The sequence below is a fragment of the Ictalurus punctatus genome, unplaced genomic scaffold, assembly GCF_001660625.3.
Source record: "Ictalurus punctatus breed USDA103 unplaced genomic scaffold, Coco_2.0 tig00007095, whole genome shotgun sequence".
In the NCBI taxonomy this organism is placed as follows: domain Eukaryota; kingdom Metazoa; phylum Chordata; class Actinopteri; order Siluriformes; family Ictaluridae; genus Ictalurus; species Ictalurus punctatus.
The window spans coordinates 11,834-25,670 of NW_026521130.1; the positions used below are offsets into that span (position 1 = coordinate 11,834).

At 46.1% G+C, this 13,837-nt stretch overlaps 1 long non-coding RNA gene across 1 annotated transcript; it reads right to left on the reverse strand.

The window, feature by feature from the left end:
- Positions 1-679: 679 nt before the first annotated feature.
- LOC128631805 (uncharacterized) lies at positions 680-1,555 on the reverse strand. The gene is made up of 3 exons (XR_008395940.1): positions 1,503-1,555; positions 1,061-1,218; positions 680-974 (listed from the first exon to the last, which is right to left on the reverse strand). It is a non-coding gene; the product is annotated as an uncharacterized LOC128631805 (long non-coding RNA).
- Positions 1,556-13,837: the final 12,282 nt, after the last annotated feature.

Genomic DNA, 13,837 nt, shown 5'->3' on the forward strand with positions numbered 1-13,837 from the left:
TTACTACTACTATTACTAAGATTCTCCACAGTTTCCTTCTTCCTCTTTTAAGTAATGACAAGTCTTCTAAACTCTACAGAATGCGTCTACAACTCACACCTGATCATGCATTTTGAGTTAATGAACATGGCATTTTGTTAAATAGAAATAGTAGTGAACTAATAAATGCCTACAAAGCACAGTATAGCTGTCCTGTGTAAAACATATTTGAGGCATATGGAGCTGGATAATCGAAATGCTACTGGATATAAAGGTAATGACTGACGCGTGATTCAGGTGAGCTGCGCATCAGAAACGCAGCACAACAGTTCAGGATCCTCATTCTAATTGAGTGGCACTGTGCTGCGTTTATGATGCGCAGCTCACCTGAATCACGCGTCAGATGAATGCGGATACACATTAAAAAAAAGAAAGACACTCAACAGGCACATGATAAAAACTATTAAAATATTTATTTTCTGATAACGGACAATATTGTTATTAAACGCGATTCAGAACCGAGGTGAATCACAGACTAAACTGTGAGCAGGTATTTAAAAATGGCGCCCGCACGACCAAAACTTCGGCGCTGGGAATATATGATGTTAGCTTTCTCCGGATGTAAATATTAACGAGTCACAGTAATAAACTGTTAATAAACTAATCTAATATCATTCTCTTGAGTCGATTTCCCCTCAGACCATGTCTTAGTGAAGCGAGGCGAGGGAAAACTTTTTTTCACAGCTAAAACTTTAACTGTGCGTTTAAAACCCCCGCAGCTCATACCGCATACACTACCGAAATGGATAAAGAAATATATAGGAGTACTCACGTCCAGAATTTATCGTGCCAGATGAAGTCGAACATAAATCCTTTCAAGTTGTTGTGGTAAATTCGGTGTCTTCTGTTACTTTCCAGAGATTTCATGAGCTCTCCTCTGTATTCTAGCACGAACTCTCCTTTAGTGAAGTGCGTCATGGTAAACACTCCCCTGCCTTGTTTAGGAATAACAAAGCATGCTAACTGACCTACTGTTTTATCACCATAAGTCCAAGTTTATTTATTTATATGGTCTGCTCACCTTTAAATGCATCAATGTATTTGACATCAAGCCCTGCTTTATCACGACTGGTGGTAATGTGAAAAATAGCATCATTTGTTGGACTCTTCCTCTGACTCATTTTCAAAACCTCGTTTTCACCCTTATTAAAAGTTTCACTTCACAAATTCTGAAGGCATCTATATGGAAGGTGCATTAAATATTAATAGACAATCTAGCATTAGTAAAATTAATGGACTGATATATTTAAATGCCTCATCAAGGCTGAGCTAGCTAACAAGCTAGAATAATCATTAGCTAACTAACATTAGCTAATTACTGAGAACACTATGCTATGTAAACCATAATTTAAAATGTTAAATAATAAAATAATTTACACACCAACACAGTTTATTTAATAAACCCTCTTAGTAGTATAAGCTTTAAAAACATTCCGTGACATGATAAATATTAACTCACATACATTTTGGGTGCGATGCTAATTCACCTAACTCCACACGTCTCATTAAACTGAGATATTCAACCACATACTACTTCATTGGCTCAAAGCACCAGTGATTGATTGCTGTTTGACCAATCGGAGTTCTTCGGTTTCAACCAATCGGAGTTAAGCATTGCTGTACTACGTCATCAGGAGTGCTAACGCGAATGTTTTTACAGTCTTTGGCCAAAAGGGACATTAAACACTTGACTGCCCCCCCCCCAAGCACACACACACTCTTAAGGAGTAAATGTCAATTTTGAGGACTAATGAGATTTTTGGTGGGGGGATTCAACTCGATGAAAGAAACATGCTGCAACGCTTAGTATTGTGGTGACTCGATTTTAGGTTCCCACAATCAAAAATGTCCCACTTTATTGGTGTGTAATCAGGCCGATGTCCCCATATTAGTAGGATTGCGAGTACACCCACACCCATCCCCACCGAACCCATCCCCACCCACACCTACACCCATCACCACCCACACCCATCCCTACACACACCCACACCAATCCCTAAACACACCCACACCCATCCCCACACACACCCATCCCCACACACACCAACACCCATCCCCACAAACACCCATCCCCACCCACACCCATCCCCACACACACCCACAACCATCGCCACACACACCCATCCCCACACACACCCACACCCATCCCTACACACACACACACACACATCCCCACACACACCCACACTCATAGCCACACACACCCATCCCTACACAGACAGCTTGTGTAAATCCATCATTTAATCATACAGCTGTAAAGTAAACCTTTTTTTTTTTTTTTTTTTTTAAAAACAGTCAACACCAGCCACCCAAAACTATTTTAATGTACAAATTAAAATGATGTTTCAAATCATAGGTCATACACACACCCACACCCATCCCCACCCACACCCATCCCTACACACACCCACACACCCATCCCCACCCACACCCACACCCATCCCCACCCACACCCACCCACACCCATCCCTACACACACACACAGCCCCACACACACCCATCCCCACCCACAACCATCCCCATACACACAAAAATACCCAAACACACCCACACCCTTCCCTATCCCTACACACACACACCAATACCCAAACACACCCACACCAATCCCTACACACACCCACACCCATCCCCACATGCACCCACACTCTTAGCCACACACACCCATCCCCACACAGACCCACACCTATCCCCACACACACCCACAACCATCCCCACACAAATCCCCACCAACATCCACACCCTTCCCCACCCACACCCATCCCTACACACACCCACACTCATCCTCACACACTCCCATCCCCACACACACCCACACACCCCTCCCCACCCATCCCTACACACACCCACACACATCCCCACACACACCCATCCCTACACAGACCCACACCCATCCCCACACACGCCCACATACCCATCCCCACACACACTCACAGACCCAACCCAACACATACCCATCCTCAAAAACACCCATCCCTACACTTACCCACACCCATCCCCAAACACACCCATCCCAACCCACATCCACACCCATCCCCACACACAATCCCCAAACACACCAACACCCATCCCCACCCACACCCAGACTCATCCACACACACCCATCCCTACACACACCCACCCCCACACACACTCATCCTTACACACTCCCATCCCCACACACACACACACCCATCCCCACCCACACCAACCGTATCGGTGTTGGTGCGTGTGGTGATGGGTGTATGGGTGTGTGGGTGTGTGTGGGGATGGGTGTGGGTGTGTGTGGGGATGAGTGTGTGTGGTGATGGGTGTGGGAGTGTGTAGGGATGGGTGTGGGTGTGTATAGGGATGGGTGCATGTAGGGATGGGTGTGTGCAGGGACGGGTCTGTGGGGGGATGGGTGAGAGTGTGTCTAGGGATGGGTGTGTGTAGGGATGGGTGCGGGAGTCTGTGCGGGGATGGGTGCGTGTAGGGATGAGTGTGTAGGGATGAGTGTGTGGGGATGGGGGTGGGTGTGTGTTGGGATGGGTGTGTGTGGGGATGGTTGTGGGTGTGTCTAGGGATGGGTGTGTGTCAGGATTGGTGTGTCTAGGGATAGGTGTGGGTGTGTGTGGGGATGGGTGTGGGTGTTTGTGGGGATGGGTGAGTGTCAGGATGGGTGTGTCTAGGGATAGGTGTGGGTGTGTGTGGGGATGGGTGTGGGTGTTTGTGGGGATGGGTGTGTGTGGGGATGGGTGAGTGGGTTTGTGTGGGGTTGGGTGTGGGTGTGGATGGGTGAGGGTGTGTGTGGGAATGGTTGTGGGTGGGGAAGGGTGTGGGTGTCAGTTGGGATGGGTGTGTGTGGTGATGGGTGTGGGTGTGTGCATGGAAGGGTATGTGTGGGGATGGGGATCGGTGTGAAAGGGGATGGGTGTCGGTAGGGATGCGTGTGGGTGTGAGACGGGGTGGGAGTTTGTGCGGATGGGTGTGGGTGTGTGTAGGGATGCTTGTGTGTTGGGATGGGTGTGGCTGAGGGTTGGGATGGGTGTGTGTAGGGATGGGTGTGGGTGGGGGTGGGTGTGGGTGTGTCTATGGATGGGTGTGTATTGGGGTGGGGGTGGGTGTGTGTAGGGATGCGTGTCTGTTTGTCTAGGGATGGGTGTGGGTGCTTGTCGGGATGGGAGTGGGTGGGGATGGGTGTGGTTTGGGATGGGGGTGTGTGTGTAGTGATGGGTGTGTGTAGGGATGGGTGTGGTTGGGGGTGGAGCTGGGAGTGTGAATGGGTGGGTGTGTGTAGGGATGGGTGTGTCTTTGTCTCGGGATGGGTGTGGGTGGGGGTGTGTGTGAGGATGGGTGTGTGTGGGGAGGATTGTGGCTATGTGTGGGGCTGGGTTTGGGTGTTTGTCGGGATGGGTGTGTGTGGGGATGGGTGTGGATGTGTGTTGGGATGGGTGTGTGTGGGGATGGGTGTGGGTGTGTGTGGGGATGGGTGTGGGTGGAGATGGGGTTGGGTGTGTGTATGGACGGGTGTGTGTGGGGATAGGTGTGGGTGTTTGTGGGGATGGGTGTATGTTGGGATGGGTGTGTGTGTGGGGATGGGTGTGGGTGTGTGTGGGGATGGGTGTGGGTGTGTGTGGGGAAAGGTGTGGGTGGTGATGAGTGTGTGAGTATATGTGGGGATGTGTGTGTGGGGGGATGGGTGTGAGTCTGTTTAGGGATGGGTGTGTATGGGGATGAGTGTGGGTGTGTGTGGGGATGGGTGTGGGTGTGTGTAGGGATGGGTGTGGGTGGGGATGGGTGTGGGTGTGAGTAGGGATGGGTGGGAGGGTGTCTAGCGATGGGTGAGTGTGGGGATTGGTGTGGGAGTGTGTGTGGGGATGGTTGTGTGTAGGGATGGGTGTGTGTGGGGATGGGTGTGGGTGTGTGTGGGGATGGGTGTGTGTGGGTATCGGTGTGGGTGTATGTAGGGATGGGTGTGTGTGTGTGTAGGGATGGGTGTGTGTGGGGATGGGTGTGTGTGGGGATGGGTGTGGGTGGGGATAGGAGTTTGTGGGGATGGGGATGGGTGTGTGTAGGGATGGGTGTGTGTAGGGATGGGTGTGGGTGGCGATGGGGGTTGGTGTGTGTAGGGATGGGTGTGTTTTTGTCTAGGGATGTGTGTGGGTGGGGATGGGTGTGTGGCTGTGTGTAGGGATTGTTGTGGATAAAAATGACATGAAATAAACACGAGGGAGATTGAGTATGAGTAAAAATGTAATTTTATTGGTAATTCACAGGACGGGTGGGTGCGTAGTCTGGAGGAGAGTAAGAGGGGGAGGAAAATGGGGTGCGTCCTGGGGACATGGGGAAATCAGGGTGGGTGAAGTGAGCGGACCACTGAGAGTCGGGCGGACTGGTGGGTGAGAAGAGGGATGGATGGTCGGGGCCCGGATCGGAGAAGACAACATCATCATCCTCGGATTGGAAGCTGGAGGGGGGTTCTGGGTCTGACTGTGTAGAGGCGTCAACACGCACGTTCGTGGGGCAGATTCTGTACCGAAGAAGAGGGGGGAACCCCGGATCTCCATTCTTGGGGGGGGTGCTGCGAAGATAGTTAAGTAGCATCATGATATCAGCAGTGAGATGCACAAGCTGGTAATGAGTGTCCAGATCCAGGTCCAAACCCTGATCCAGGTCCAGTAACGGAGAGAGAGGGGACTGACGACGGGCACCGGCACCTAGACACATAGAAGCGGGATTAGGCGGATTGGAATTACGAGCAATTTAAGAGCAGTAATAGTAAAAAAGTCAAAAAGAAGTGTACGAGCTGAGGAGTGCTAAAAACATACATACACACACACTCTCTTCCTCATACACACACATGAATAACTTTAATAGAATCTTATAGTAATAGAGAAACTCTATAAAAAGCAGAATTGTAGGATATGCAGGACAGTAGAACTGTAATGATATTAAGAAGTTGGAAGTACAGTAAACCGCTTTTCAAGTAGTATAAATATATATAAACTAAGAAATATAGTGCAAATATGAAAATAAATTATAAACGAGAAATACAGGAAAAAAAGGAAAATATAACTTACTCATGATTCAGATGGTGAAGATTCTCGTCTCGCAAGGAAAGCCTTAATTTTTAGAGAACCATGAAGAAAGCCAGTTATAAGGGTGGCTGCCCCCCCCCTCGAGATAACGATAAGACCAAGGTCCCTCCCGGTTGTTTAGTCGTCTTGCTTACGTCATTTTTTTAACCTAGGGAAATGAGAATCCTGGTTTTTGAAAACCTAGGTAAAAGAGAATCCTGGTTTTTGAAAACCTAGGTAAAAGAGAATCCTGGTTTTTGAAAACCTAGGTAAATGGGAATCTTGGTTTTTGACAACCTAGGTAACTAGAAACCCTGGGTTTTTGTTTCCTGGGTTGTTGGAAATGCCTGGGTTCTGATTTTATGTGTAAAGTAAAACCCCTGGTTTCAATTCTATGGGTAAGTGAAATAGGCCTTTTCTGGAAACCTATGGGTTATCTAGTGTGTAAATACAGTATAAATACTGGAGCTTAAGCTCAGGGTATTGGGATCACTTTTGAGAATTCTCATCGGTGTGGATCTCGTGTGGTGGAATGGAACAATAAAGCTGGACCCTTGCTTCTTCTCACTCACGGCTGGTGTGTTTTTTCTATCTCCAACTGGGCTCAGAGGTAGATGTGAGTATTGGCTTCTAAGTTGAGTTTTAAATGTTTTTGGGTAATAGGCTAAATTCGAACCAACATTTGGCACCCCAGATGGGACTGGGCTAAGATCTACATGTCTAGAATCTCTCCCGTGGGACTTCGCTCTCTAAGCAACAGACAGGCCGTATAGGAAAAGGCATTGCAGACGCCTGTTATGTCAAAGCTCTGTTTTAGTGGTCTGTTGTTACGATTGAGAAGCCCCGGGGTGGGAAGAAAGACTAAGTGGGTCTCCAAAAGAACCTGGAGTGAGTGAGAAGAGGTAAGAGAAGTGTAGATTGTAGAATGTACTTTTTATAATTGTAATAAAGAAATGGTATATGTGTTGTGTGAGTGAAAGTCCTGCAATACCGCTGGAGGAAGGGAAAAAAAGGTAGGAAAAAAGAGTAGAGAAATAGAGAAGTACTCCAGGGCTGGATAGAAAGCAGGTGGAAAATGAGGCCTCAGACCCCAGATACCGGCTACTAGACTAGACTAGCAGTCTAGTGGCGGCTGCATTGGTGGGGACCCCTAATACCGCTGGAAAAGGATTAGATAAAAGGTAGATAGATTAGATTCCAGGGCTGGATAGAGAGGGGAATAAATCCTGGGCCCAGGTCCGGGTCGTGCAATACAGCATGCCCGGTGTATGAATGGAATATGTACTAACAAATGTGCGTGCTTATAATATATGTGCTTATAATATGAGTGTGGTGTGAGAGCGTGTAAGTTTTGGAGACAGGGAAGATGTATTTATTAGTGCTCTGAACATGAGCTCCATACCTGAAGTATTGGATAAGTTGGATAAGATTCAGAGAAAAGAATTTTTTTTTGGAGAAAGTTGGATTTAATTTGTATGACTATATGCTCCATGCATATGGAGCTGGTATGGAGGTGCTTTATACTTTGAAAACTTCATGTAGTAACATAAATAAGTGTAATAATGTGGAATACAATGTGTGTATGTGAGCTTGCCTGCGTTGTTGATAGAAAGGGGGGGTGTATGTGTGTGTGTTCCTGTCCGTTCTTATCTGTGCGTCTGTGTGGAAGGACAAGGAAAAAAAAAAAAAAAAGGGGGGAAAAGGTAAGACAATTCGGTGTGTGTGAGTTCTTCAGAGTGAGCTGGGTAATGCGGAGCATTGTGAGATATCTTGCGGACTTTGAATATTTCGAATCCGGTACATACGTTCGGTGAGTCGCTAGACTGTGTGTGTGTTATAATTAATTTAATATCCATAACTGCTGTATAAGTGTAAAAAAAAAAAAAAAAAATAATATTAATATGTAAGTGTATATATATATATATATATATATATATAAATATATGCATATTTTAGAGCATGCACGCCAATGGTACATATTTTAGACATCTGTACGACTGCCCATTGGGTAAATAAGAATTACTAGACCTGTAATATATAACAACATATTCCCAGATTGTGTGATCCAGGAACAGGAAAACTGAAGGTGGGAGAAAAGTGTATATTGTCGGGCCATTATTGAGAAATGAGTGAGTTAGTCCATTTGGACCCTTTATTTTTATGCTATAAATTACGAATGTGATGTCTAGGTAAAAGCCCCAAAAATGAGAATAATAATATATTGTTTTTGCGGAAGCTGCCACAGGGCCTAGACGGGGGAGGTTCCTAACTCAGGACGGAGAAAGTAGGCGGCTGCGGCATCCACAGGGACACAATGGAGCCCGCTTGAAAGAGATACAAAACGATGCAGGAGCAAGTGAAATTTTGTCCTGGTTAAAACGGGGGGCTCAAAAAGACGGTGCGGGGATATGGCGCAGTGTGGAAGGGTTGTGTATAGCCCCAGTCAGCCTCCTCCCATGCTTGATCAAAGACGCCCATGGCGTGGATCATGTCAATAAGACTGAAATGATCCGGAAAATCCGTCAGGAATGGTGGTCCCCTCAGCTGGCCTCACAAGTGGACCAAATGGTAAATGTATGTGCTGTGTGCATCAACCACAACGTGCGAAAGAACCTCACCACCCCCTTAGGACATATTCCCCCGCCGACGGGACCGTTTCGGCATCTAATGATGACTCATATAGACATGGGAGCGGAGTTACAGGTGGATGGGAAACGCTTCCTTCTGGTAATAGTGGACCGCTTCAGCCGGTGGGTGGAGGCGACTGCTACTTCTGGGGAAGATGTGGAGTCCGCCGCTAAATTTTTATGTTGTGAGGTCATACCTCGATTCGGTATCCCTGATTTTTTGAGTTCAGACAATGGCATACACTTCATAAGTAACGTCCTTAAGAATGTTACATCGGCCTTGAAGATTGATCATAAGCTAGGATGTGTATATCTTCCTGAGTCCCAAAGCGCGATGGATCCAGGGTACCGCACCCTAACTAATAAATTGGCAAAAATATGCGATGAATGACACCTAAACTGGGTCCAAGCCTTACCACTGGCATTGATGAAGATACGATCACAAATCAATCGTATGACGCACTTGACTCCTCATGAAATGCTCACTGGGCGCCCAATGCCTATGGCATACACCAAAGGTCCATACACAGAGCCGTCTGAGGCTCAATTGGAGGGCGAAATGCAGGATTATATGCGAATCCTCACTCAAATTCACAGACAGTTATATTCACAGGTTAGAGAAGCAATCCATGGTGGGGACGGGGTACGGGAGGATGTACGTTTAGTGGCACCCGGGGATAAAATACACATTCGTATGTTTAAGAGGAAAAGCCCCCTCGGGGCACGTCGGGAAGGACCCTTCACTGTGGTCGCTGCAACAGCCTCGGCTGTGAGAGTTGAAGAGAGAGATCATTGGTACCACCTGAACCAGTGCGTCTGGGCCGGAGCAGGTACGGGACGGGGAGGACCAACAACCCCGGGCCCTGCCACTACAGGGCAGCCCATGGAGGCGGAGGTGTTAACCGACAGCGACTCGGATACCTCATTTATGGGTCCGGCCTACGGCACGCGAGCCCAGGCTAAACGACGGGCTGTTGACAGGCTGGATAGACCGGCCCAGTCGGATGCCGGTAGCTCAACAGGCTCTTCGTTCCTCTCCTCTCCATACGATGATATTGACCCTGTTACCTCCCCCCGAGCTGAAGCGGGAGACGTAGCTGCCGTCCCGCTGGTAACCCCACCAGAGGCAGAATTGTTATCAACACTCGCCACTCTCTGGCAATCTGATAACCTTGATGACCCCATGCCTATGAGCACTATTGATTTGGGTATACTGCAGGACCTTGAGGTACAGTTAAGAACACCCCCCCGTCCCCGTGCCCCCTGAGCTCCGGTCTCCGCAGGGATCTTTACACACTCCCCTACCATTGGGTCGAGAGAACACTGGTTCAGTAGAGTAGCTGGGGTGGGGGCGCCTTATACCACAGGGCTAAGAGTTCCTGTTCAGACCAGAGGGTGATGTTCGGAAGAACACACCGTCATTGTATAATTTACTGATCATGATCTAGACTGCGTACAGTCCTATATATAGATTGTGACGGGTCAATAGCTTGCGTGCCTTTAACGGTAATTGGAAGTCGGTATGATTCCATGTTTGTAAACTGAATGAGAACGTTATCTAAACCACCGAGCGCGCGAGAGAGGGAGAGAGCGCGTGCGAGAGATTTCTGTTTTTACCCCTTTTTTCCAATCCTTTATCTTACGCTCTACATTAAAATCGAAGTGATTCAATATATATATATATACACGTGGATATATTCCTGTAAAAATTAAAATCAATCAGCATGTCTTGATGTTATCAGTCCGAAGAGAACTTTAATAATAGTTTATGTGGTGTGTATTGTGCCACTTAGTTTCTTCTGCACAGACATCTTTATCTTTGCCTGACTAATGATAAAATTGATCAGCTGACATGTGAACCTGTTCGTTTTGAGTGATATTAATAAAAAAACCCTGAAAAGTAAAACCGACCCGAGGTAACAGTCTCAGGCTGATCACAATGTGGTCCGTATCAGGCTAGGTCACGTCCTCCCTGTTGAGATAATGTTGAGCCTAAACATTTGGTTTCAGCGAGCAGTCTACCTTCATGAACTGACTCGCTAACAAGAGCTGGAGTAACCATAATTAATTTGTATCGGTGATTCCTATATGGGTACATGTCTATACAATATCTTAAGCAGTGTAAGTGCGAATTCTTCTGGCGAATTCTATTCTCTGAATAATTTCTGCATGTTTTCTCTTTAAATGCTGTGTATATGTCCAATGATAAGTAATTAGTAAGATCAGATGGCAGTAGTAGTCTGCACATTTTTTAAATTCTGTATAATGTGTTGTACGCCTGTTACAGATGTGATATCTGAGTCCGTAACATTAGTGATGATTTGATTACTTACTTTTGCCGACATGTTGTGCTGATATGAGTTTGGGAGGTAGTTTAATTACGGTCCCTTTACAATAGTGTAGTTTGAAGTGTTTTTTCCTGAACCGTAGATTGGTAAATAGAGTAGTTATGCAAATATATATATGTGTGGGTGTGTATATGTATATACATATGTGCTATACGGTGTGCTATGGATATGTCATACAAAGTATACGAGTTACAATATTGAATAATACAAAGCAGTGGTCACAAACTCGAGAACCTGTGAAGTGAATTGAATTGATAATATGTTATACAGCAGCTGAACACTGATAAAAACTGAGAGCTGTGAACTGGATGCAGGTGTGGTATTTTTATGTGTGTGTGATCTGGGAATTGCGGTCCATGGCAGCCAGCCATGTTTGTGGGCCGCAGTGAAGGATGGGGAATGTTAAATCTGTTAAATCTACTCATGTGATATGAGTAGATTTAACACTACCTTAATATGGTCAAATACAGTTTAAAATGAAATGGATAAAATTATAGGGCGAATCTTATGCTTCTTACAATTGTGCGTTCAGCCAGGGTAACAACGTGGTGGTAAATTGAAACAAAGCTCACAGATGATTAACTTAGTCTAAAATAAAAGTTAATACATATTCACATTCCTCCAAAGTGAGCAACATTTAAATGTCATGTATGAAGGATCTGAGTGATATTTTGAGTACAGTATTTTGGTACAGTTATAAATTAATAAGAAACAAAATGCATGTACATGCATGTATACCATTTAGACTACAGACTAGTGCTGTACACATAGAACCAACTTCACTAGGTTGTTTTGAATGTAAATTAGTGGGGTAAAAGTGGTTAGAGTACTGTAAATGCATATCTAGATCTCAACCTCATTTACTCTATTTTAGTTCTATCTTATTGGGATTATCACTCGTTAGCACAGATGGAATATTAATATGTTCGGGTAGTGTGCACCACAAATTTTTAGACTAAAGGAATTTTGGTTTCCTTTCTCAATATCTTTCTGGTAAATGAAAAACAGGAAGGGATAAGAATGTATCTTTGTCAATCGGGTTTTAAAAGTAAACAGACTAGAACTATTTTACAGGGATAACTATACATGAGAGTGGAAAACCCCTTTAAGAGAGGTGTTATTCGATTGATTAGAGCAATTGACTAATGACCTATCACATGCAGACTAACAGCAATATGTATCTAACACCGCATGAAATGCTTATGGGTCGACCCATGTCTGTGTCTGTTCCTTATGATGGACGGCCGCTGGAGTAATTGCAGATGAATCGGAAAACATATATAAGACCACTAACTATTATGTATGGAGCTATATATTCACAGGAACACAGCTAAGTGCAGTGTTATCAGTGTTATGTGTGAGGCGTCACCGCCTCAACGGGGGGAGGTGTTCGGAGGTGTTCACCCAGAGGTGGGAGTCCCGGAGCCGCGAGAGAAGGCTGACTACAGGGAAGCAGCGGACTAGAAGCAGCGGACTAGAACATGCAACCCCTGGAGGATGCTCAATCCTCCAATGACGAGATGGTGGGGAAGACGTGAAGGTCCGGTACGAAGCGTCAACGGGGGGTCTGCTCTGTGGCAGACAGGATGAGAAGATGTAAAGATCCATACCCTGGGTGTACGTGCTAGCCTAACCTCTCCCCAAAGGGTGGCTCTCTACAGTACGTAAAGTGCTTGAGCTGAAGACAACCAGCATACAGAGAGATACAGATACTGCATACAACAGACTGTCAAGTATTGTTATAAAATGTTATAAAATGTTTGTGATGTGACGCAATCAGGCACAGAAAAGTATAATGGTGCTGCCGAGCACATAGTGCTGGCAGGGTGGGAATTTTTCCCTTGTAGGAGGTTTTTTTCGCCCACCCCTGACTGCGAAAGACTGGGGTTTGGTTTTTGAGGGGAAGCAAGAATCTGCAGGTCCCGACAAATACAAAACGTACGGCAGTAGTAGTAGTAATGAATGATTAGGGAAACTCAGTTAATCACACTTATAATCGATGTAGGGTATAATCAAAGTAGTTAGATTCAAAATGAGATATATATATATATATATATATAAGAGGAGAAGTAAGTTAAGGGTTAAGAGTTATAACGAGGTACATCTACACATGTCGGATCAGTGTTGCGTAGAAGTGGTTAATTTAAGGGACCCATTTGAGAACGGGGACGGGCGCAGGGATTATGGCTTCGTTAGGCTTCGTAATCCTCCGACAGCTAGCGGGGGACGGCCATGGGGTGCGGCAGAATCAGTTCCTCCACGCTTAATTAAAGTATTGTATGAGGCTTCATAGCCTCAGAGGGGGGAAATGTTGTGGATAAAAATGACATGAAATAAACACGAGGGAGATTGAGTATGAGTAAAAATGTAATTTTATTGGTAATTCACAGGACGGGTGGGTGCGTAGTCTGGAGGAGAGTAAGAGGGGGAGGAAAATGGGGTGCGTCCTGGGGACATGGGGAAATCAGGGTGGGTGAAGTGAGCGGACCACTGAGAGTCGGGCGGACTGGTGGGTGAGAAGAGGGATGGATGGTCGGGGCCCGGATCGGAGAAGACAACATCATCATCCTCGGATTGGAAGCTGGAGGGGGGTTCTGGGTCTGACTGTGTAGAGGCGTCAACACGCACGTTCGTGGGGCAGATTCTGTACCGAAGAAGAGGGGGGAACCCCGGATCTCCATTCTTGGGGGGGGTGCTGCGAAGATAGTTAAGTAGCATCATGATATCAGCAGTGAGATGCACAAGCTGGTAATGAGTGTCCAGATCCAGGTCCAAACCCTGATCCAGG